Genomic DNA, 23314 nt, shown 5'->3' with positions numbered 1-23314 from the left:
GGGGAAGGTGGGGAAGAGAGAGAGAGGGAGAGAAGCAGAATTCACCTAAATCAGGGCTCGTGTTCATCCAAAGCAGGGCTAACGCTCACCCGAAGTGGGACTTGAACTCACGAACCATGAGATATTAGGTCATATGCTTAATGACTGAGCCACCCAGGTGCTGTCTTGGTCTTGACATTTATCCCTGTTGCTTTAGATAGATTGTCTTTCCTAGCAGGAAAATGTGATGGTGAAAAGGAATAGTCTGTGGAGCTGGAATTTGAATCCTGGTTCACCACCTACTTGTTTGGATAAGTTACTTAGCTCGTCCTGGTCTGTTTTCTCATGTGAAAAATGAGGTAACCTGTCCTAAGTGTTGAGCAATGATTGAAGTGCTCAGTACGTGTTAGCTATTGTTAGTGTGTGTAAAGTCCTAATATACTAATCTGTTCTAGTTAACGTTATATCTTTGAATTGACTTTAGCTTTTTCCTATATGTAATTTACATTTTGTTTTCCAATAGGGTGTCAATTGTTTGAGGGCAGGAGCCTTGATGTCTCTTTCAATTATTTTTTCATAGTATTAGCACATGAAAAGCTAAGTGATTTTTACTGGTTGGATGGAAACAATTATGCCTACTTAACACACGAAGTTTTTGAGAGGGAAGGAGCAAGAGAATTCATGTTAAAGTACTTAGAAAACTAAAGTGCATGATACAGATATTTAGTAATTATTAATAATAGCAAGAAGGTCCTTCTGTTAAGCACCGAAATATATCATTGACTAGGCTGCTGTGTGGTACAGCTCTGTGAGCACTGAGGCTTATTATGTACATTTTCCAAAGGTTTCAATTAAGAGGGGATTGAGATTCCTAACACCACAAAGCAGTATCATATGAGGAAAAGGTCAGGAGCTCTGTCTTGGAGAAACCACTTATGTTAATGGCACCTCCTGGTATTTTTTAACTAAATAGTCCTGGTCATTGGCTCAGGTGTGAAATGAAGATGAACATGAGAAAACACTCAAGTAAGGGGTTGAGAATCATTGCAAATTCAGTAACAATTAGTAATAGATACAGTACATCCTTGAGATTACAAAGTTGTCACTAGTTATATCGATAGATTTAAATTTGCCAACAGCTCCAGTATTTTACCACTTACCTTTCATAAATAGTACACATATATGCTTCTCTCATAGATTAAATACTTTTATTTGGAAGGTAGTTCCAAATTGTCACTTCATATTTTCATATTGGTTGGCATTGTTATAGCTTTTCAAATATTATAAACTTATGTTACTGTAGTATGATCTACAGAGATTTCAATCCCAAACATGGTTATGCATTAGAATCTCTCAAGTTTTGTGTTTAATACTAAGTTCTCCTGTCTTGCCAGTAGGTCTAGGATGTGGTCTGTGAATCATTATTTTAATACACTTAACCAAATCATACTGAATCCATTCTCCATTACGTGAGATTTGGGAATCACTGATCTAGAGCACTATTTTCCAAAATGAATTCTACAACACTAGTCCCATGTGAAGAAGGTCAACCTTTTTGCATATTCCATCACCACTCTTGGAGAGTCATGATGCATATTATTTTATTGGAAGTTCTCAGGAATTAGGACACCTGGCTGGCTCAGTTAGAGGAGCATGTGACTCTTGATCTTGGAGTTGTGAGTTAGAGCCACATATTAGGTGTAGAGATTACTTAAAAATAAAATCTTAAGGGACACCTGAGTGGCTCAGTCCATTAAGTGTCTGACTTTGGCTCAGACGCTTTGGCTCATGATCTCAGGGTTCATGAGTCCCAGCCCCACATCAGGCTCCCTGCTGTCAGCACAGAGCCCACTTTGGATCCTCTGTTCCCCTCTATCTCTGCCTCCCTGGCTTGTTCTCTCGCTCTCTCTGTCTCTCTTAAAATAAATAAAGTTTTAAAAATTAAAAAGAAAATAAAATCTTGAGGGATGCCTAGGTGGCTTAGATGGTTAAGTAAGCCTCTGACTTCAGCTCATGTCATGATCTCAGGGCTGGTGAGTTTGGGCCCCCATCAGGCTCTGTGCTGACAGCTCAGAGCCTAGAGCCTGCTTCAGATTCTGTGTCTTCTCTCTCTCTGTCTCTGTTTCTCTCTCCCTCCCTCTCCCTTCCCCACTCATGCTATGTCTCTTTCTCTCTCTCAAAAATAAATCAACATTAAAAAATAATAATAAAGTCTTTTTAAAAAGTCCTTAGGAATCTTACAGTAAAGAAAACCACATTTCAAACTTATTTTTTAATGTTGTTTTAAAAATATTAATTTATTTTTTAGAGAAAGAGACACACACAGAGTGCAAGACCGGGAGAGGCAGAGAGAGAGGGAGACACAGAATCTGCAGCAGGCTCCAGGCTCTGAGCTGTCAGCACAGAGCCCAGTGTGGGGCTCAAACTCACAAACCACAAGACTGTGACCTCAGCTGAAGTTGATGGTTAACCAACATCGATGCTTAACAAGACTGAGCCACCCAGGCGCCCCTTTTCAAACTTCTTTGACCTCAGAATGCTTATCTTAGGTAACGTCATATAGAAGCGGTGTTTTTTTTAGAAGACACAAGACTTTACCATTTTTGACTGTTGTGCTAGAAATCAACCATAACGTTCACTCTTAGAAGATTTTAGAACAACAAATCTATTTTGTAATGCTTCTCATTTTCGTTTTGGAAGATCCTCTAACCCATTTCTGTTGTTTTATAGTTTAAGCAAGTGTAATACAGAAAGAGTAAATAACTAAATCAGTGTCAAAGAGCTGGATGGTTTGTAGCTGGTGGTACCAGCTAGAGCTCCTCATATACCTCATCTTCAGGATTCCAGAGCAGTGTTTCTTGGCCCTGAATGTGTGTTCGAATCACCTGGGAAGTATTAACTCCAGCATGTCAGATGGAAAATTTTACGCACACACTGAAGTACACAAGTATCGTGAACCTTTGTGTGCTCATTGCCCAGCTACTCACTACAGGCATCGATTTAAAAAAATTTTTTTTAAATGTTTATTCATTTTCGAGAGACAGAGCATAAGCAGGAGAGGGCAGAGAGAGAGGGAGACACAGAATCTGAAGCAGGCCCTAGGCTCTGAGCTGTCAGCGCCAAGCCCAAAGTGGGGCTCGAACTCATGAACTGTGAGATCATGACCTTAGTCAAAGTCGGACCCCCAACCGACTGAGCCACCCAGGTGCCCCACTATAGGCATCCATTTGTGAAAGCTCCTGTCTTGTTCATACCCCCACTCACTCCCTGCCACCTCTCCATCTGATCAGTTTGGCAGTAAATCTCAGGCATATAATTTCATTCATAAATATTTAAGAATGTATCTTTAAAGGCAAAGGACTCTTGAAAACTTTTCAAAATTTCAATTAATTTTAGACATAGAGAAAAGTCACAGAAGTAATTTAGGGAGTTCCTGTGTATCCCTCACACAGCTTCCTCTAAAGTGAGCATTTTACAGAACCTTGTATAATGATGAAAATGAGGACATTAACATCAGTACCACCCTAGTAACTAAGCAGAGACCTTCCTTGAATTTTATCATTTCTAAGAAACCTTTTCCAAAACACAGTTGTAATTCTGTTAGCATACCTAAAATGTTACTTTAATTTATTCAATATAGCTGAAGTGCTTTTAAGAAATAACTGATGTATATATAGGTCTCACTCTGAACCAGTTAGATAAAAATCTTTGAAGGGGAGGAAGTGGGGAAGGGAGGAAGCTGGGCACTGGTATTTATGAAAGTGTTCTAGATGATTCTACCATGTAACCAGGGTTGAGAACCAGTGTTCTGGAGCATTCATTTAAAACAAACTGAGTTAAAAACAAAAACAAAACCTGAGTTTAAAATCATTTGAAGATTCACTTTGAGTAGTCATTAGCTACCGGAGCGGCAGTACCTCGGTAGTTCTCTGACGGTGAAGGAGGTGAGCGCTGTTTTAGGGTTTTCATTGGTGACTTGGCATCTCTGTAGGTAAGTGCTAGCAAAACTCCTAAAACATACACATCCATCTGTGCTCACTTGTTACCTCGGGGTTGAAATTAGTCACTTCCAAATGAATAAAGCAGAGGATGTAGTTTTGATATAACACCAAGTCTCTAATATTATTCCAGATGTTTCCTGGAGATTTGGTTGCAAGTGTGAGGAAGTAACATAATGCTGTATGTGTTGAAAAGTAAGGAACTTAATAACCTTGGATAATATATATTAGTGGAAGTGTAGAACCCGGATCAACCAGAGACTCATAAAGTTACAGCGCCTGCACTTACTTAAGTTTGGATCAAAGGGAAACATGGCTGTAACTGTTTTCTGATTCCGATAAAATCAAGGAGTTAGCTAAGCTTTCCTGTTCCTAAATTTGGATGATGCTCTTGAATGAAAAGTCTGTGTTTGACAGCTTCGTGAGTATGAGAGAGGAGTAGAAGATAGTAGTCGTCTTCCTTCACAGAGAGGCTCAGTAATACACACGGACTGTGGGCTTCCTTAGTGGCTACTGGGTGACCCCTTGGGTAACCAGCATTGCTGAGCAACTATCACAGACCTACTTAGTGTGAGGTTTTTTTATGGGTTCCCAGAAAATTGGACACAGTGCCTGCTTGCTTAGAGCTTAGTCGAAGCGAGGGGACAAAGATACACAGGACAGTAATGTGAAAGATGAGGTACTATTGAGGGAGAGTGCTCAATTGTGCTCCCTACGTGGAGTTCTGGAAAAGTTACAGGTCAGTATATCATGGAGCCTGTGAACTTTAAGCTAGTTCTTCAAGGGAGACCAAGGTTCAGGAAATGAATGGAGAAAAGGAGGGGAGCAATGCTGGCTACAGGAACAGCTTAGCAGTCATAGAAGAAAATTATCTTTGGGGCTTCAGGGGACAGTGAATAAACTAAATGTGTTCAAATCTCTTCATTCAGAACTATAGAATATTGGAGATCAGAGGATCTTAGATACCTTCAGGTCCAGCACCCTCATTATGCTGATTCAGAAATTGAAGCCTAGTAGAGAGAGTAAGCAATTTATTTATTCAGGGTCACAGAGTGAGATAGTGGCCAAACTTACGGAATTAAAAGTGGATGAAAATCAACGGAGGGCTTGGTGCTTGTTTTGTTCTGCAGGTGGTATCCTTGAACATGTATACAGGTTGTTGGGGAGGAGAAAGAAGAGATTGAAGATGAAAGATAGAAAGGATCTTAGAGGGGCGCCTGGGTGGCTCAGTTGGTTGGATGTCTGACTTCGGCTCAGGTCATGATCTCACAGTTCATGGGTTCGAGCCCACGTCAGGCTTTGTGCTGACAGCTCAGAGCCTGGAGCCTGCTTCCAATTCTGTGTGTTCCTCTCTCTTTGCTCCTCCCCTGCTCATGATCTCTCAAAAATAAATAAATGTTAAAAAATTAAAAATAAAAGAAAGAATGAAAGAAAAAAAAGACAGGGTCTTAGAGCAGGGTCCCTGAGGCAGCGAGTGAGGGTAGGATTTACAGACTGGAGCATTTCTTTTGATAGCACAGGGAGAACTTGGAGAAGTTTTTTTTTTTTTTTAAGCTTCTTTTCTTTTATAGTGTGTTGTCAAGTCAGTTTCCATATAACACCGAGTGCTTATCCCAACAAGTGCCCTCCTCTGTGTCCATCACCCCCCTTCCCCTCTCCCCGACCCCCATCAGCCTTCAGTTTGATCTCAGTAGTCACAAGTCCCTCATGGTATGCCTCCCTCCCTCTCCCCAACTATTTTTCCCCTTCCCCTCCTCCATGGTCCTCTGTTAAGTTTCTTGGAGAAGTTTATTTTATTTCATGTTTTGGGCTGTAATATCCTTCCAAGTTTTTTAAATGAATATGACTTATTGTCATATTAGCTTCCACACAACACCCAGTGCTCATCTCAACAAGTGCCCTATTCCATGTCCATCACCCCTTTTCCCCTCTCCTCCACCCCCCATCCACACTCAGTTTAAGAGTCTCTTGTAGCTTGCCTTCCTCCCTCTCTGTTTGTAACTATTTTTCCCCTTTCCCTTTCCCCATGGTCTTCTGTTAAGTTTCTCAAGATCCACATATGAGTGAAAACATATGATACCTGTTCTTCTCTGACTGACTTATTTCACTCAGCATAATACCATCCACATTGCTGCAAATGGCAGGATTTCATTCTTTCTCATTGCCGAGTAGCATTCCATTGTATATATAAACCACATCTTCTTGATCCATTTATCAGTTGATGGACATTTAGGCTCTTTCCATAATTTGGCTATTGTTGAAAGCACTGCTATAAATATTGGGGTTCATGTGCCCCTAAGCATCAGCACTCCTGTATCCTTTGGGTAAATTTCTAGTAGTGCTGTTGCTGGGTGATAGGGGGTTCTATTGGTAATTTTTTGAGGAAGCTCCACACTGTGGAGTTTCCAGAGTGGCTGCACCAGTTTGCATTCCCACCAATAGTGCAAGAGGGTTTCCGTTTCGAACTTGGACAAGTTTATAATAAGAAAGCTACTTAGCATAGATCAGCCACACCCTGTGTGTTCTCCCTGAAGAAGAGGGGAGGTCATTCGTTGAAACTGACCAATGATAGTAGTACAGTTGTGAGCACTGGGAGTCATGGAGGGCTCAGCTGAGGTGGGATAAGGTGTAACTTCTATTTGTGGGTGCTTCTGCATAGCGGTTCTGAGTACAGACTCCACAGCCTCATTGCCTGGGTTCAAATCCTGACACTGTTTCTGACTAACTGTGTGGCCTTGAACAAGTAATTCTTCTGAGCCTCCATTTCTTCTTCTGTTAAATGGAGTAAGGATAGAATCTACCTCAGATAGGTTTTGGTGAGGGTTGAATGAATCATTCCCCATGAAGTACCTGGAACTGTGCCTGCCAAACACTATAGTGATAGCTCTCATTATTGTCTTTAATATAAATAATGACTGAAGAGAAAAGCCTAATCCTAATGCCATGAATTGGCCTAACGTAGTTTCTTGATACCAGTGACAGCCTAAATATTGGCTCATTTTAAGCTTTACTCCCAACAACCCAAGTACAATAAAGATCTAAGTAGAGGCAAGACATAATTTTTAGCCCACTCTGATTTCTCTCAAGTCCTGCACGATTTCTTTCAGGCTACAGATATGGGATATGTGTGATTTTTGTAATTGATTATTCATCTTGCTTTGTGGATAACAAACTGGTGCTTGGGAACATGGCCCATGAGAAATGTGGAACTGGATGGCAGCAGATGATTAGTCCTTGACTCCTAGGCTCCAGATATATCACTCTTACCATTTCAGTCATCTTTCTCTGATATCTCATTATTTCTAGTTGAGGTTCAAGTTGGCAGGCAGACGCTTTCAGTTTTAGGTCACATCAGACATTGAAATTTTGGTTCACTGAAAAGTGAACAGAACATACATCTTCCTAACAGAGGTGCTTTCCCCAGGGATAGGGGATTTGGGAGAGGAGGACAGGTGGCAGATTCACAGACCCAGGAAGACCCGGTTGAGACATTTGGAGCAGCTCTTGTCACTGACCTGGAGCAGCTCTTGTCTGCCTCCCTGTAGTTGTTGCCAGTGGGTAAGTATGTCCATAGATTGGAATATTCTGTTAACTAAGATAAAACCACGAGGTTTATTATGTTATGCTTACTGTGTGCTGGCGTAAAGGCCTTGAGGCTAACTTCACAGTACGAGTCTGGTAGTCTGGGTTTTTCATTCTTAGATGTGTTGATAAGCACGCTGTTTTAGCATAAACCAATATGAAGCATTGAATGGAAGTTGAGATGAACAAATAAAGAATTTTAGGTCTGAGAGAGTCATGTGGTTACATGGGACTATAAATAGACCCTAAAGTATCTTTAATTCAGCCCTTTCCTTGCACAAAGAAAGAAAACAAGGTCCTTGAGTTCTTGTGGGACTTGCCCATGATCTTTCTTCTAGCTAAAATGACTAAGATATGATAGAAGATATGATAGAATACCACCAGCCCTATTTCTACTTTACCACACCACTTATGTCCGACTTCTTTGGAATCCTTCATTTTGATTTTAGTTATCCCTTTTGCATGCACTAGACACTCAACTGGTGTAGAAGGGGTGAGCTACCTGTCATGGGTATTCACACAGAGCTGGGCAGGGATTTCTTTCTGGAGACAGTTCTGGAATGTTTAAGACCCAGCTGGACCCATTTTCCAAGTATTTGACCCGACTTCCTGTACCACACTTCCTCCCTTGGGATTGGGGGAGAGATGGTCAAGGTTAAATGAATTGCTTACAGTGGTGCACAGAGAATCAGTGTCTGAACTGGCATTAGCATTCATTGTGAGCTCCGTCAATTAAAAGCTGGGTTCAAGTAGACCACTGGCCAGGTAAGGCTGTTACTTCTTTACCATCTTGAACTGAATCTCCTTTAAATTTCAGCCATGTTAAATTCCTGTTGCTGCTTTTAAACATACCCTCACATTGGTTTTTTTTTGTTTGCTTGACCTCAATTATAAAATGGGTTGGGAGTGTTTATTTAAAACTACAAAGTTTGGGGGACCTGGGTGACTCGGTCGGTTAAGCATCTGACTCTTGATTTTGGCTCAGGTCATGATCTCATGGTTCATGAGTTCAAGCCCTGTGTTGGGCTCTGCACTGACAGCCTGAGCCTACTTGGGATTCTCTGTCTCTTTCTTTTTCTCTGCCCCTTCACTTGCATTCTCTCTCTTTATTTCTCTCTCTCTCTCTTTCTCTATCCCTCCTTCCTTTCCTCTTCCTGAATAAATAAACATTGTTTAAAAGCCTAGAATTTTGACACAGTCACTGAGATGTTGGGCTTTCTTTTTGCTAATATTTGAAAGAAAGTTTTGTGTTCCCTTTCTATCTTACAAGTTACTCTGGTGTAAATTTCAGGTTGAGACCTTACAGTTTAATTATACTTCTCTTCCATTCTTGTCCTTTGGGCAACCTTTCTTTTTGGTAAGAAATACAGCTGGTCCCTTGGGTAGCAGGAAATGCAGATGGGGGATCGAGCTTATTCTGGTTTGTCTGGTTATGAGGTATGCCATACAGTACTTCCTTGGGCCTGGCCCCACACTTCCTTTACACCAGCACTGTCCTGCCAAAAGGCTGAAGTCCTGGAAAAGGGCCCAACCTAGTTTATTACTTGCCTTTGGAAATGTAGGCTTGTATTTTTTGGCGAGGCATGAGCAAAACTCAGTTATTTGACTGCTCCAAGATTTAACTCCATTCTAATTCTGGATACTGACATATGAGCATGTGTGAACAGCAGCCCTGTTCCCCCCCCCGGCCCCCACCCAGTTTGCTTGCCCTAGACATGCCCCTAGACAGTTGGAGCTGCCAGCTTTTTGAGTCCTGGCCACGTGTGCCAGGTACCGGAGCCGCTGACCCTCATCCTCCCATAGGTCGTTTCCAAGCTGCCACAGTGGCCACTGTTAGAGGCCTCTCCTGTGAAGAATGCCAGAGTGACTGCACTCTGTGAGCTGGAGAGTAAGCAGCATTAGGGGCACGCGAGTTATAGAACTTGAAGTAGGGCTGGGAAAAGCTATTCCCTGTCCTATTTCTCTTTCCATGAAGAAAAATACAGAATTTTAGCAAATTTGCGTGTTGCCCGAGTGCTTGGAACAATGCCTGGTGCCTAGTAAACATTTAATTACTGTTTGTTAAATGAAGAACTTAATGTATCCTTCAGTTATTTCCCTATCTTTATCATAGTGATGGAGAAGCTTCTTTATTCTATTAGGGAAAATAAAGGTTTGAGAGTTGCATTAGGGTAGGCTAGACCACAGCTATTAATAGACTAAGAAGTGTGTAATGGCTCAAATGCAACAGAAGTTTATTTCTTGCTCATGTTCAAGGTGGATGTTTCTGGATGTTAGCAAGTGACTCTCCTCCCTTGAGTTCAGGCTCCTCTCATCTGTGTCTCTGCCCTACCCAAAGACCACATCCTGAAAGCACCTAGTTGGCAAAAGAGGAAAGAGAATGGAATCATACAGATGGGAAATTCTGTGGACCAAATCTTAAGTGTCACATATCACTTTGGCTAGAACAAAATTACATGGCCACAGCTAACTCCAAAGGAGGCTGGGAAATGTCCATATGCATGCCCAAGGCTATATTAAGTTTTGAGCTACACTTGGAACATCTGTATCATCTTTCAGGTTCTATTCCTAAAATGCATCTGTAATCCAGTGTTAAGGTTCAGAAGGGCAAATTTTCATGACTAATTTCATTTGACTTAAGTCCATCACATGAAAGGCAAGTGATACTATGAAAACTCTTAAGCTTTTAACATTAAGTGAAAAAACCAGAACTTGGCATTATACTATCAATATGATTTCAACTGTGTTAAATATCCTTTAAATAAGAAGACTTGAAGGAAACATGACAGTGAACTGTGGTTGCCGTTGAATGATGAGATGAGAGGTGGTATTTGTTTTTAACCTGCGTCATTCTGTTTTCTGTATTTTGCAGATGTCTGTCTTGAACATGCAGTTTTTTCCCCAACTTGGAATACCTCTGTTCTTTTTTTTCCCTCATAATAGAGTAGCCTTATTAGGGTTCTGTCTCCCTGGCTGTAGAATTTTAACTCCCTGAGATAAAAATATGCCTTTCAGAACTTTGTATTCATGTGCCTTTACATGTCTACTTCATTTATGAACTCATTCAGCTCCGTGTCAGGCTCTGTTCAAAGTGGGAGGCTGTATTTAGGTTGAGGATATATCACCTTACGTGTCTAGAGAAACATACAATAATCAAGGTAAAAAAAAAAAAAGTAAAACATATAGCGTGTAAGAGAGCCTCTGAGATTAAAAACATAAAGCAGGAAATGGGATTTGAAATATCTGTGAGATAGAAATTATAGGTAGGGTGGGCCAGGAAAGCCTTTCTATGAAGGAATTTGTAATATAGAGATCTCCTGGCTAGTCAGAGTGAGCCAGGAGATTTTTCCTCAACGCTCTGTCTATACCTACAATTCACCCAGTTTCTTGATCAATGACAATTACAATATGTCAGATTCTTTTCCTTATTAACAGTCTGCTCATTGTCATCCTTATCTGGATGTTCTGAGCTGCAGACTTCTTTGCTCTCTCTGTTAGTTGGGGGGACACTTGCAGATCCATACTCCTTAAAAAAAAAAAAATCTAGCTGGTTCTTTCAGATCTCAAAAATTCCCAAAGGATTTTTTAGGGTGTGTTCCTGGAACTTGAGGAGTTAACCTTTTTCTACTCCTGTTGAAATCTATTTTAACATTGTAAACATTAAGAAGCCGTCCTGGCCTCACTCCTCAGTTCAGTCTACACCTGAGTTGAGAGCTGACTACTTGTCAAAGGTCCCTTCAAAACCATTACTAGGAATCGCTCAGGCAGAAAATTGAGGTGACGGCCTGTAGCCTAGAGCACGTGGGGTGACGAATGTGAAGGAAGTCTGCAGGACTACCGCCACTATGTACATGAAAGCATTACTTTAAGGAGAAAAGGGTGTTTATTTCAAATGCAGCAAGCCCAAGGAGGGAAGTGACATTACTCTGTAGAAGTATGAGTATTAGCAGCACAGTGACAGCATAGTCTAGTGATGGTCTCTTCCTAATCCTAAGGCACCTCAGCCATCCTCTCTTCATCCAAGCCGAAACCTGGAGTCTCTCTAAACAGTCACCCATCTGCCTTTCCAGCTTATAGTGGTCATGGCGGTATTCTCCCAAGTCCACGAAATTCAGGCTGCTCCCTGACCTCTACTCCTGACCCATGTCTTCTTCGGTCTTCCTCCTGCTAGATTGTACTCCCAGTCTCTGCCTGTGGATCCTGTAGTCCCGTCACTATATGCCAACAGCCTGCGCGTAAAGCATTCCTGGTTCCCCGTGGTCAGAAAGGACCTCCCGCCTTTTGTCTCCCCACTCCATACTCAGAAGTATCTGCCAGATGAATGTGTGCATTACATTGAGTTGTCACCGCAGCCCTGGCACAGGTGACCATCTGGGCCTTCGGTCTCTGGACCAGGCCCTCACGTGTGCGATGAGGTGGTCCCACATAGTGCTTAGGCGCGCACATGGTTACGTCAGTATTCTTGCGTTGGTTCTTTGGGCACAGGGTACAGAACTTTGACCATAAAACATGGACTTCCACACCACCACTAAGATCTGTCCTCGATTCTGAATCAAAAGAGGGATTGTGTTCACGGACAATTGGGTGCGTAAGTGAGGGAATTACAGAGCACAGGGGTCCAGTCTGACATTGTTTCAGTCATCTTAGCTCGAGTTTTAAAATACTGAATCTGTCACCCAGGTCATACACACTTTGATTTCCCTTTAGTCCTGGACATTGGGAAGGAGAGTCCAGGCCAGGCTCTCACATTTTCACCAGCTGGCTGCCCCATCTACCTGCACAGCTTCTCCAGATTCTCTCTCAGCACATGAGAGTGACAATAGTCACAATAATAAGCTGTCGCTTTTTACCTTCCACGTGGTGGGTCTGGAATAAGCACTTTACATGCACTGTCATCTACGTCTGACAGAAGAGGAAACTGAGGTTGAAAGGCCTGAAAGGTAAACTGTTTAGTGCTCCACAGTTGAGAGGTGGTGGAGCGGCAGCTCAGACCCACCGCGGAGCCGCCAGAGCCCGTGCTTTCCTTCTGTTCTTCTTTCTCTTCAGTTTTTTTTTTATGGTTTTTTTAAATGTTTATTTTTTTTGAGAGAGTACATGCCAGGGAGGGGCAGAGAGAGGGGGAGAAACAGAATCTGAAGCAAGCTCCAAGCTCTGAGCTGTCAGCACAGAGCCCCATGTGGGGCTTGAACCCATGAACTGTGAGATTGTGACCTGAGCCGAAGTCAGACGCTTAACTGAGCCACCAAGGCGCCCCTCTCTTCAGTTCTTTATCCCAAGGCCTCTTACATCCCACCTCCTCATGTCACTTGTGTGCGGTGCTCGCACGCTTTCCTGGACCCAGTATTTCTTTACAATGTTCCCTTCATAGTTTCAGGATAGACTGATAGATTTCAAAAGCAGTCCTGATAGAATGCAGCCATGCTTTAAAAAATCACCCTGAAGACCCCACATTTCCTCTGCCTTCATTGAGGTTAACTTTGCATGCTCTCCACCTATCACTTTTTTTGAGAAAAGGGCCTTTTAACCAGTATGTTGGAGGATGGTAGTGATCAAGGTAGACAAGGAGAGGTATAGTCAGGAGGCTGGAGAGTACACTTTCTGGAACAGAGACTGCTCAAGGAGGCAAAGATTAAGGTATGTGTGCTCCCTGAACTACTGTCTTGCAGAGAATCCAGGGAGGGCTCTGCAAGGGGGAGGGAGGAGTGGGAGTTTTGCCCAGAAGTTTACTTTTATCTGGATCTTTTTTCTTCACTTGCTGGTTTTCAGAGGCACTCCCTAGCCCTTCTCTGGGGCAGGGGGAGGAAGGGGGTCGGTCGTCTGCCCAACTTCCACATATTTAGCTTGGGGGAACTGCTTAAAGGTTTTGAGATCACTCCCCTCCGTTCCCGCCTAAACATAATACAGGGTAAGAAGGCACATGGGGAAGCTGGGCAAGTCAGAAAATACCCATTGGAACAAAGTGATGTCATTCAAATTCCTGAGGTCCTGTTAGGTCTTAATTCTCCCGAAGACTCAAATAAAATGTGTTTCTTTAAGGAGACATTTAGACACCTTGTTTGAAAAAAGGAAACAGGGTCACTTCAAAATGTCCATTATGTGGTAATCAATGCCATTCAGCCTGTGGTGTCCTTAATGAAAGCATCGGTGACAGTCTGCCCATTGTTTGATCCTTTCGCAACAGGAAATGACAGACTAACAAGGACTGGGGAAGGTTTATGTAATTCCAGAAGGAAGTAGAAACTGCGCACACTTTGGCCTGATATCCTCCTAATTGCAGATGTAGACCCACTTGAGCAGGTTCCTATTCCTAATGGACTTGGAGATGTTTGACTTGACTTTGACATTCCTTAGCAGCAGATTTGGGGGTTTCTTACGGACAGAAATGGTGACCTGAAAAACATTCAGGTCACAGTTTTCACACTGTTTAATTCATCTATTGACAAGGTAGAACTATGTAAAAGGAAATGTCACTGGCGAGCCTTCGTTCCTTGGGACGGTGGACGGCGACCGGGAGATCTGGAGCCTGGCCCTGGCGGCACAAGCCCCGTGGGCTCCGGCAGACTGACTGCTCGAGCCCTGTGGCGGCGTCTCCGTCCTTAAAGCCAGGGAGTAGGACTGATCCCTCTTGCAGCTGGAACATTCTGCGTTGAAGCCCCTTGGCGAGGTCAAGGGTTGTGAAATGCTGATATAACTGAAGCGTCAGAGTCCAAAGTGTACAGACTGTGCCAGTGCAAATGTCATTACAGCTTATCTGGTGACAAAGTTCATTGCTTTTGGTCTCCTCTTAGTTTTTGTTTTGTAAATATCCATGCTATATCTCATAATCTGTTATTTGGGCTCTTAAAAAAATAAATCATGGTGGTTAAATTAGAGACAAAAGTGTTCTTTCAATCCACTTGAAAACTGTCGAAAATTGCCATTTAAATTCATCTGTTAAGGATTTCAAAAAAAAAGTACCAAACACGCTCTTCAACATGGTATGTATTTAATTGAAATGACGTTCAAATTAATACGTGCTGTAGAAAAGATAGGCGAAGATTGGGTAGAAGAGCGTGGGTTTGAAATCTGGCTTCACTGCTGGTACTGACTCTGTGTGACCCTGGGCAAATCTTGCCATCTTAGTCCCTAGTTCCACACCTCTAAATAGGAGAGTGACATTTGCCCCTTCGGACTTTTGTGAGGAGCAAAGATAATGTGTGTGTAATACATAGTACGATGCCTAACATTTAATAGATCCTTGAGGGGTAGTAATTGTAACTGTTATACGTTATTTTATTACATTAGTTAAAATAACCAGGGAATCACTGAATATTTTATACTGTGTTCCACCTCCCTAATCATCCTACTATGTACACAGATTGCCAGAAGCAATAGTCCCACTACTATGAATGTCAGTTTTTGGTAGATCCCGTAGACAGCGATTTGTCAGAGAGGAGTTCCCCTTCTTGTCTGATTTACAGATCAAAGGTATATGGTATAAATACCATATTTATGGGTAGGAAAAATGGCAGAAGTTTTTTATAAGCTGTAAACCATTGCGGACTATTGTCTTCAGAAACAGGATCACTTCCGAGATGAAAACGCCTTCCCATGGTGTGTCTGTTGTGCAACAGAGAGGCGTCCCAGAGAAGACTGCCACAGAGACTTCCCAAATGCCCCATGGGAATGGTGATCTGGAGGAGGTTCGGAATCCCAGAAAACACAGAGTTGACCCAGAAAAGCTTTTGTCACACCCCAGCTTACCGTAACCTTCATAATCTGTACGAATCTCAGTAGAGGTCAAGTGGTGGTGAAGATGTGGTAGGGATAAGGTGGAGGGTCAGCCAGAATGTGCCAGACTTTGGTGGCAAGGGCCACTTGACTCTCTCAAGTGGAGACAGACACTCATGTGAGTCAAAGACAGTCAGGTGGTAACTGATGTGTGAAAGCCGGAGCAACTAAGCCCAAGCACCAGTTTCTGAGAGCAGAACAATTTTTTTTTTTTGAGAGAGAGAATTGGGGAGAAGGTTAGTAGGACAGAGAGAGTCTTAAGCAGGCTCCACACTAAGCACAGAGCCTAATGCTAGGCTGTCCCATGACCCTGGGATGATGACCTGAGCCAAAATCAAGAATCAGATGCTCAACTGACTAAGCCACCAAGGTGCTCAAAGAAGAACAGTGTTAAGAAGAAGGTACCTCTACTGTTGGTGGAAATGCACGCTGGTGCAGCCCCTCTGGAAAACAGTATGGAGGTTGCTCAAAAGGTTAAAAATAGAACTACCCTATGTTCTAGCAACCACACTGCTAGATATTTACCCAAATGTAAAAATACTAATTCAAAGACATACATGCACCCCAATGTTTATAGCAGCATTATCTACAATAGCCAAATTATGGAAAATAGCCCAAGTGCCCATAGATTGATGCAAGGATAAAGAAGATGAGATTGGTGTGTGTGTGTGTGTGTGTGTGTTTATGTAAGTGTATAACGGAATACTACTCAGCCACAAAATAGAATGAAATCCTACCATTTGCAACAACTGGAGCGAGCTAGAGAGTATTATGCTAAGCGAAATAAGAGAAAGACAAATACTTGATTTCACTCATGTGGAATTTAAGAAACAAAAATGAGCATAGGGAGAAAATAGGCAAACTAAAAAACAGACTCTTATATATGGAGAACAAACTGATGGTTACGGCAGGGGAGTAGACAGCAGGGATGGTTGAAATAGGTGATGGGGATTAAGGAGGTCCCTTGTGGTGAGCACTAGGTGTTGCATGGAAGTGTTGAATCACTACATTAGACACCTGAAACTGTTATTACACTGTATGTTAACTAACTGGAATTAAAATGTGAAAAAAAAGAAGGTGCATCCAGTCAGGAGTGAGATTAAGAGTGCGACCATTGGGTGCCTGGGTGACTTAGTCGGTTAAGCGGCTGACTTCGGCTCAGGTCATGATCTCACGGTTCGTGGGTTCAAGCCCCACGTCCGGCTCTGTGCTGACAGCTCACAGCCTGGATCCTGTTTCAGATTCTGTGTGTCCCATGTTCTCTGTCTCTGCCCCTTTCCCACTCACACTCTGTCTCTGTCTGTCTCAAAATTAAATCAACATAAAAAAAAAAGAATGCAACCATTATGGGGTCAGTTAAAAATGTAAATAAATGCAAGCATTAAAGAACTGGGCTGGGGGAGAGAACAAGCAAGGAAGGTTTCAGGAAATTGCTGAGAACTTGATTTAATGGTACCTCTTGCTCTTATAGTGTACAGTTCAGTGGTTTTTAGTATATTCACAAAGTTATTCATCCAATACCACTATCTAATTTCTGAATATTTTCATTGCCCTAAAAAGAAACCCCATATAAGTGAGTAGTCACTCCCCATCCTCATTCTCCTATTTCCAAGCAACCCCTAATCTGTTTTCTATCTTTATGACTTACCTCTTCGGGGCATTTCATATACATAGAATCATATAACATGTGGCTTTTTGTGTCTGGATTCTTTCACTTAGCATCTTGTTTGCAAGGCTCATCTCTGTTGCAGCTTAGCTCAGTATTGCATGCCTTTTTATGGCCAATAATATTCTAGTGTAAGGATATACATGTCGTTTATCCAGTCATCCATTGATAGGCATTTGGGTCGTTGCTGCTTTTTGGCTACTTTACGAATAATGTTGCCATGAACACTTGTGTACAAAGTTTTGCGTGACCATATGTTTCAGTTCTCTTGACCTGAAAATTCAGTAAATAGCAGTAAAATTGCTGGATTATACAGTGCTTCTGTATTTAACTTTTGGGGAAACTGCCAAACTGTTTTTGAAATAGGGCACCATTTTATGTTCCCAGTAGTAGCGCGCCAGGATTCGGTTTCTCTGCATGATTACTGTTGTCTGTCTTTGTCACTTAGCCATCCTACTGAGTATAAAGTCGTATGTGTGCTTTGGATTTTCAGTTTTCTAATGACTGATGGTGTCAAACATTTTTTCATGTACTCACTGGCCATTTGTAGATCTTCTATGGAGAAGTGAATTGGCAATAGCAAATTTTGCCCTCAGAACAGGACTGATTTATATAGCTATGCTAATGCTCTCTGCTCAGTTGGCAGTTCTGACGTTTAGAAATGTGGAAGGGCGAGTCTTTATGTAAAACACGGAAGCAGTTCCAAAGAAGGTTGTCTGGTCCAAAGGAAGAACAAAGCCAGGGCTGGATGTGGAATGTGAGAAAGACAGACAGCCCTTGCTTACAGCCTCAGCCGTTCATGGCCTCTGCTTCCCACTCCCATATTCCTAAATTGACCCCCGTGACAAACAGGAACTTAAATGTAGAATGGGTTCAACGAAAGTGAACTATTTATTAAGCCCAAATAAAAGTTGACCTTGAGACTTAAGTTAACTGAGAGACATTATTACACTAAAAGCTGAGCATTACTTTTAAAGGGTAGGGGGGTGCCTGGGTGGCTCAATCTGTTAAGCATTGGACTTTGGCTCAGATCATGATCTCATGGTTCATGGGTTTGAGCCCTGAGCTGGGCTCTGTGCTGACAGCTCAGAGCCTGGGGCCTGCTTCAGATTCTGTCTCCCTCTCTCTCTGCCGCTTCTCAGTTTACTCTGTTTCTCTGTCTCTCAAAAATAAACAAACATTAAAAAAAAAATTAAAAGGTGGGAAAGATGGGTAACTTTTTTAAATGTAATCTTAATTGGGTTCTTAAGCAGACTTTTTAACATTTTTTGAAAACTTAAGTAAGGAATAGGAAAAGCAAGAGTCCATTGATTATATAAACTTGAATTGTGGTACATAATTTACTCATTTTTCTTTTGATCTGTGAAAAAGTTAATTTTAAGCTACTTTTGAGCATCTTGTACATATCTACAATTAAGGTTTTAGAATTTAGCAAGTGGATAGTATTGTGAAGCTTTATATTATATAACATATGTTATATATCTTTCTAACTTAAAACTATAAGTAGTATGTACTTTGAAAAGGAAATCATATCAAGCATTTAGATATCTTCTGTAGGATGACCCGCCTGTGCCAAACCAGCCTCAAAGCTTGTTTTATCAGGAAAAAAAAATGTTTTAAAGATGTTATCTTTAAGTAATCGTTACACTCAGCATAGGGCTTGAACCCTCAACCCAGGATCAGGAGTCTGCCACTCTACCAGCTGAGCCAGCCAGGCACCCATCAGGAAGTTATATGTAACAAAATGTTTGAAGCAGTGGACTACTGTTGGTGGTGTCATTTATCAGAGCTCTTCTGCTTGTTTTCAAAATATATTTTGGAAACATATATACCTGCATGCACCTATATATTTTTAATTTACCACATTGGGTGGTGGGAGTTACTCATTCTCATGGCTGAACATATACATCAAAAACACTTGGAAGGGCTTGTAGGTAAAGAATGATTTGAGCTGTCATGGAGAATGAAGTGTTTCTGTCAGGAAACTCTGAGATGAGGAATGTGACTCTGCTGTAGGATTTCCAGTAGCAAACGTTGAGAACAAAAATGAAACCGGTCAGCGAAAACACAATGGTGAATTGTCATCTGAGCGACTGTGTAAGCCTTGAAGGTAGTTAATGTAACAGAGATGAGCCGTGACAGTAAACCCTCCCGCCTTCACAACAAAGATCTACTGTGTCCATTTGGATACCTCAAAAAGTCGGTTTTTTTCTTGCCCCATTTACTAAATTTCTTTAGTTTTCTCCATTCGTCATGTAAAAGGGGTCTCTAGACATAGTTTGTATTTCAGCTCACATGTATGTTACAATTTGTGGCGCTGTTTTTCTCGGGGCTCTTAGATAGTAAGCATTTTGTACGTGTGATCTCATGACTCCTCACATCAGCTTTCTGAAATTGGGACTATCATCATGCCCAGTTTAAGGGTGAAGAAGCTAAGGCTTGAAGAGGTTAAGTGACTGGTTCCAAGTCACAAAGGTAGGGGCTGGCTCCGGTGGTGCGTGCGACTCTTGATCTCAGGGTGGTGAATTCAAGCCCCATGTGGGGCATGGAGCTTTTAAAAAAAGAGTCACAAAGGTAATGAATCACAGGCAGAACCAAGATTTTGACCCAGTTCTGATACCAGTGTCTTTATCTCTATGCGATATGTAGTGGGTTGTAAACCTGGAGTGATTACTCGGCCTTGAGTTAATTTTTTTGTTTTAATTGTGTTGCTTCCATCAAAGGCCGCTCCTCACAGAGTGGGTCTCGGTCACTCCAGTTGAGCTTAGGAGCGCCTTCAGATGTCCACTGAGGTCAGTTGCGACATCCGAGCCGTCACTTCACACCTGAGCTCTGACTAGACCTGAGAAAGGAAACTACTGAGAATTTAAGCCCGTGGGTCTGAAAGCAGCTGAGGCCTGTTTTGCCGCTTCAGCGTGAAGACAGGAGCTCCCATGAACCGGGTCCCCCGGAAGTTAGCTGTGCAGCTCACGGATAGCCACTCCTCACTTGGCAGTCGGAACTATCTAGAGACAAGGGATGGGGTTTAGGATAATCGTGGTCTTGAGCTAGAAGCCTCCAGAGTTCGCAGAGTCGTTTCAGAACTGACGAGAGTATTTCTCCTTCCACGCTGTGTCAGAGCTTTGCGAGGGGATTCTGTTGAGATGACTGTTTGGTTCACATCTAACTACTCCTCTTTTTCCTTTTTTTTTTTAAGATTTTATTTTTAACTAATCTCTGCACTCAACGTGGGGCTCGAACTCACTCCCCCGGGATCAAAAGTCACATGCTGTACCAGCTGAGCCAGCGAGGCATCCCTTTTTTTTTTTGTTTCCTCCTTGGTCTGATACCATTTCCAGATGATCTCCTAGAGGATTCTTCCCTGGCCCCCTCTCCTTTACCTTTCTTTTTAATAAATTCAGTTGATGTCCAGATGATCAGTTGGAGGCTTACTTTCCTGGAAGAGATCTTAATTCTCCTTTTGAAGATCTTAAGCTGATATTTTTTTTCCCCTTAGAAATTCAGTCAGTGTTTTAGTGAGACAGAAGCCCCAGGGTAATACTCCTGAAAAGATCCCATAGTGGGATTTTTTTTTTTTAAATATTGCATGTTCTTTATATACTCTAGATAGGACTATTATCAGATATGTGTATTACTCTAGATAGGACTATTATCAGATATGTGTATTATAGATATTTTCTCTTAGTCTCTGGCTTGCTTTTTCATTTTCTTAATTGTGTCTGGGTTTGTTTGTTTTTTAAGTTTATTTTTTTTTGAGAGAGAGAGACAGACAGAGTGTGAGCGCAGGAGGGGCAAAGAGAGAGGAAGACACAGAATCTGAAGCAGGCTTCAGGCTCTGAGCTGTCAGCACAGAGCCCGACTTGGGACTCAAACTCACAAGCCGTGAGATCATGACCTGAGACAAAGTCAGACACCCAACTGATTGAGCCACCCAGGCACCTCTTAATGGTGTCTTTCTAAGAAAAGTTTTAACTTTTGATGAAGATCAGTTTAAGATGAGTTTAACCTTTTTTTATTTTTTATGGTTAGTGCTTTTTGGGCCTATTGAAGAAATCTTTGCTTAACCTAAGATAGCAGAGGCTTTTCTTCTGTTTTCTTTTTAGAAGAGTTATTGATTTAGCTACCATGTTTTAGGTCTGTGATCCATTTCACAGTTAATTTCTGTGTATGGGGTGAAGTGTAGGGTCCAAATTTAGTTTTCTTTCCATAAATATCTAGTTGTTCTAGCATAAATTATTGAAAAACTTTACTTTCCCCTCACTGAATTACTTTGGAAACTTTTTTTTTTTTATGTTTGTTTATTTTTGAGAGTGAGAGAGGCAGTGTGAGTAGGGGAGGGACAGAGAGAGAGGGAGACTCAGAATCCAAAATAGGCTCCAAACTTCTCGCTGGCAACACAGAGACCAATTTGGGGCTTGAACCTACAGACGGTGAGATCATGACCTAAGCCAAAGTCAGACACTTAACTGACTGAGCCACCCAGGCACCCCCTTGGAAACTTTGTTAAACAAAAAAAATCAGTTGACCACATATGTTTAGATCTATTTATGTACTCCCTGTTCAGTTTCATTGCTCAATCTCTATGCTAATGTCACACCATCCTGAATATTGTAGCTTTTTACTAAGTCTTGCAGTCAAGTACTCTAAGTCTTCAAACTTTGGGTTTTTGGTTTTTTTGTTTTTTGTTTTTTTTTTCAAAAATCTTATGGCCATTTTGTGTACTTAGAATCAGCTTATCAAATCCCTACAAAAAAAAATTCTTTCTAGAATTTTGATTCAGATTGCAATGGAGTCTATAGATCAGTTTGGCAGGAATTGACATCTTAGTATTGAACCTTCCAATCCATGAACATGGTGTACTTGTTTGTCCATTTTTTGATTTCTTCAATTTTTCACAGCAGAGTTTTGTATTATCAGTGTAGAGGTCTTATAGATATTTTGTTGAATTTTTCCTTGTGTAATTGTTACTGCAGTTATAAATAGTGTTTTTAAATTTTTATTGCCCAGTTCATTGCAAGTATATAGAAATACAGCTGATTTTTGTATATTGGCCATGTATCTTGCGACCATGCTAAACTCACTTGTTAGTTTTATTAGTATTTGGTAGATTCCTTAAGATTTTTCTAAGTACACTATCATGTCATCTAAAGATAAAGACCCTTTAGGTATTTCCATGCCTTTTATTTCCTTTTACTGACTTACTGCACTGGCTAACACTGTTCACTGTTGAGTAGAAGTGATGAGAGTGAGCATCCTTGACTTCTTCCTAATCTTAGACAGGCTCTTTCACCACTGTGATGTTAGCTGTAAGTTTTTCATAGATGCCCTTTATCAGGTTAAGAAAGTTTTCTTCTGGTTCAAGTTAGTAAAACTTCATAATTTAATTTGTCAAGTGCTTTTTCTGCATTTACTGACATGCCATATAGTTTTTAACCTTTATTCTGTTGAAACAGCAAATTACTTTGTTTTTCAGATGTTATCCTTGAGATAAACTTCACTTGGTTATGATGTGTTATCCTTTTTGTATATTTCTGGGTTTGATTTGCTAATATTTGGGATGTTTCTGGCAGTGGACTGACCAGGTGGGCAGATAATGCAAATAAGGTACTTGGAACAAGTTTGAGCCTATTCTATAGATAACTAATGCCTTAGTAAATGGCCTGCATTTACACCCACAAATAATTTCACCTTCTGTTTTCACCTGTTCTTTGAAATGTACCACCATCAGAGACAGTACATGCATGTGTAGGGCAGCGTCTGAGGTGTGAATGTAAGAGTAAACAGGGCGTTCCTGGAGGGCAGGGAATTCACCTCAGTCATTTCTGTCAGTATAAGATTAAATTAAGTAGGTGTTACAGAGATCCAAAATTACAGTGGCTTGTGCAGAATGGACATTTCTTCTTCTTTCCCAGGCCTGGTACTGTTCTCATCCACAAAGTCCTCACAGAGCCAGATTTCTGGCTCACTGCTCTCCAACCCTAGGACATGATCTTACTTATTCTCATGGTCTAAGGTGGCTGCATCTGCATTCCAGCAGAAACAGTGAAGGAAGGGATAAAAAAGGAGGAGCAGAGAGTATGTGCCAGCTAAGTCTTAAGGAAGACAGCCAGAAGCTGCCACAAGAGCCTTGCACATTTCCGCCCCGCTGACTAGAACTTAGTCCTGTGCTCCTGCATAGCAAGGCATGGGTTTTGAGGCAAGAGTCGTGAAAAATGAACAGCTATTCTCTGTCTATCGGAGATTCTCATTGTGTGTGTGTGTGTGTGTGTGTGTGTGTGTGGTGTTGTTTTTACTGAAATGGTTTTTCTGGAAGTTCCTG

At 41.6% G+C, this 23314-nt stretch overlaps 1 protein-coding gene across 4 annotated transcripts in view; it reads left to right on the top strand.

The window, feature by feature from the left end:
* BORCS5 (BLOC-1 related complex subunit 5) overlaps window positions 1-23314 on the top strand; it is a 114604-nt gene that overhangs the window by 75155 nt on the left and 16135 nt on the right. The window lies entirely within an intron of this gene.

The sequence above is a fragment of the Suricata suricatta genome, chromosome 10, assembly GCF_006229205.1.
Source record: "Suricata suricatta isolate VVHF042 chromosome 10, meerkat_22Aug2017_6uvM2_HiC, whole genome shotgun sequence".
Classification (NCBI taxonomy): Eukaryota; Metazoa; Chordata; class Mammalia; order Carnivora; family Herpestidae; genus Suricata; species Suricata suricatta.
This window is presented reverse-complemented; position numbering and strand designations above follow the sequence as displayed.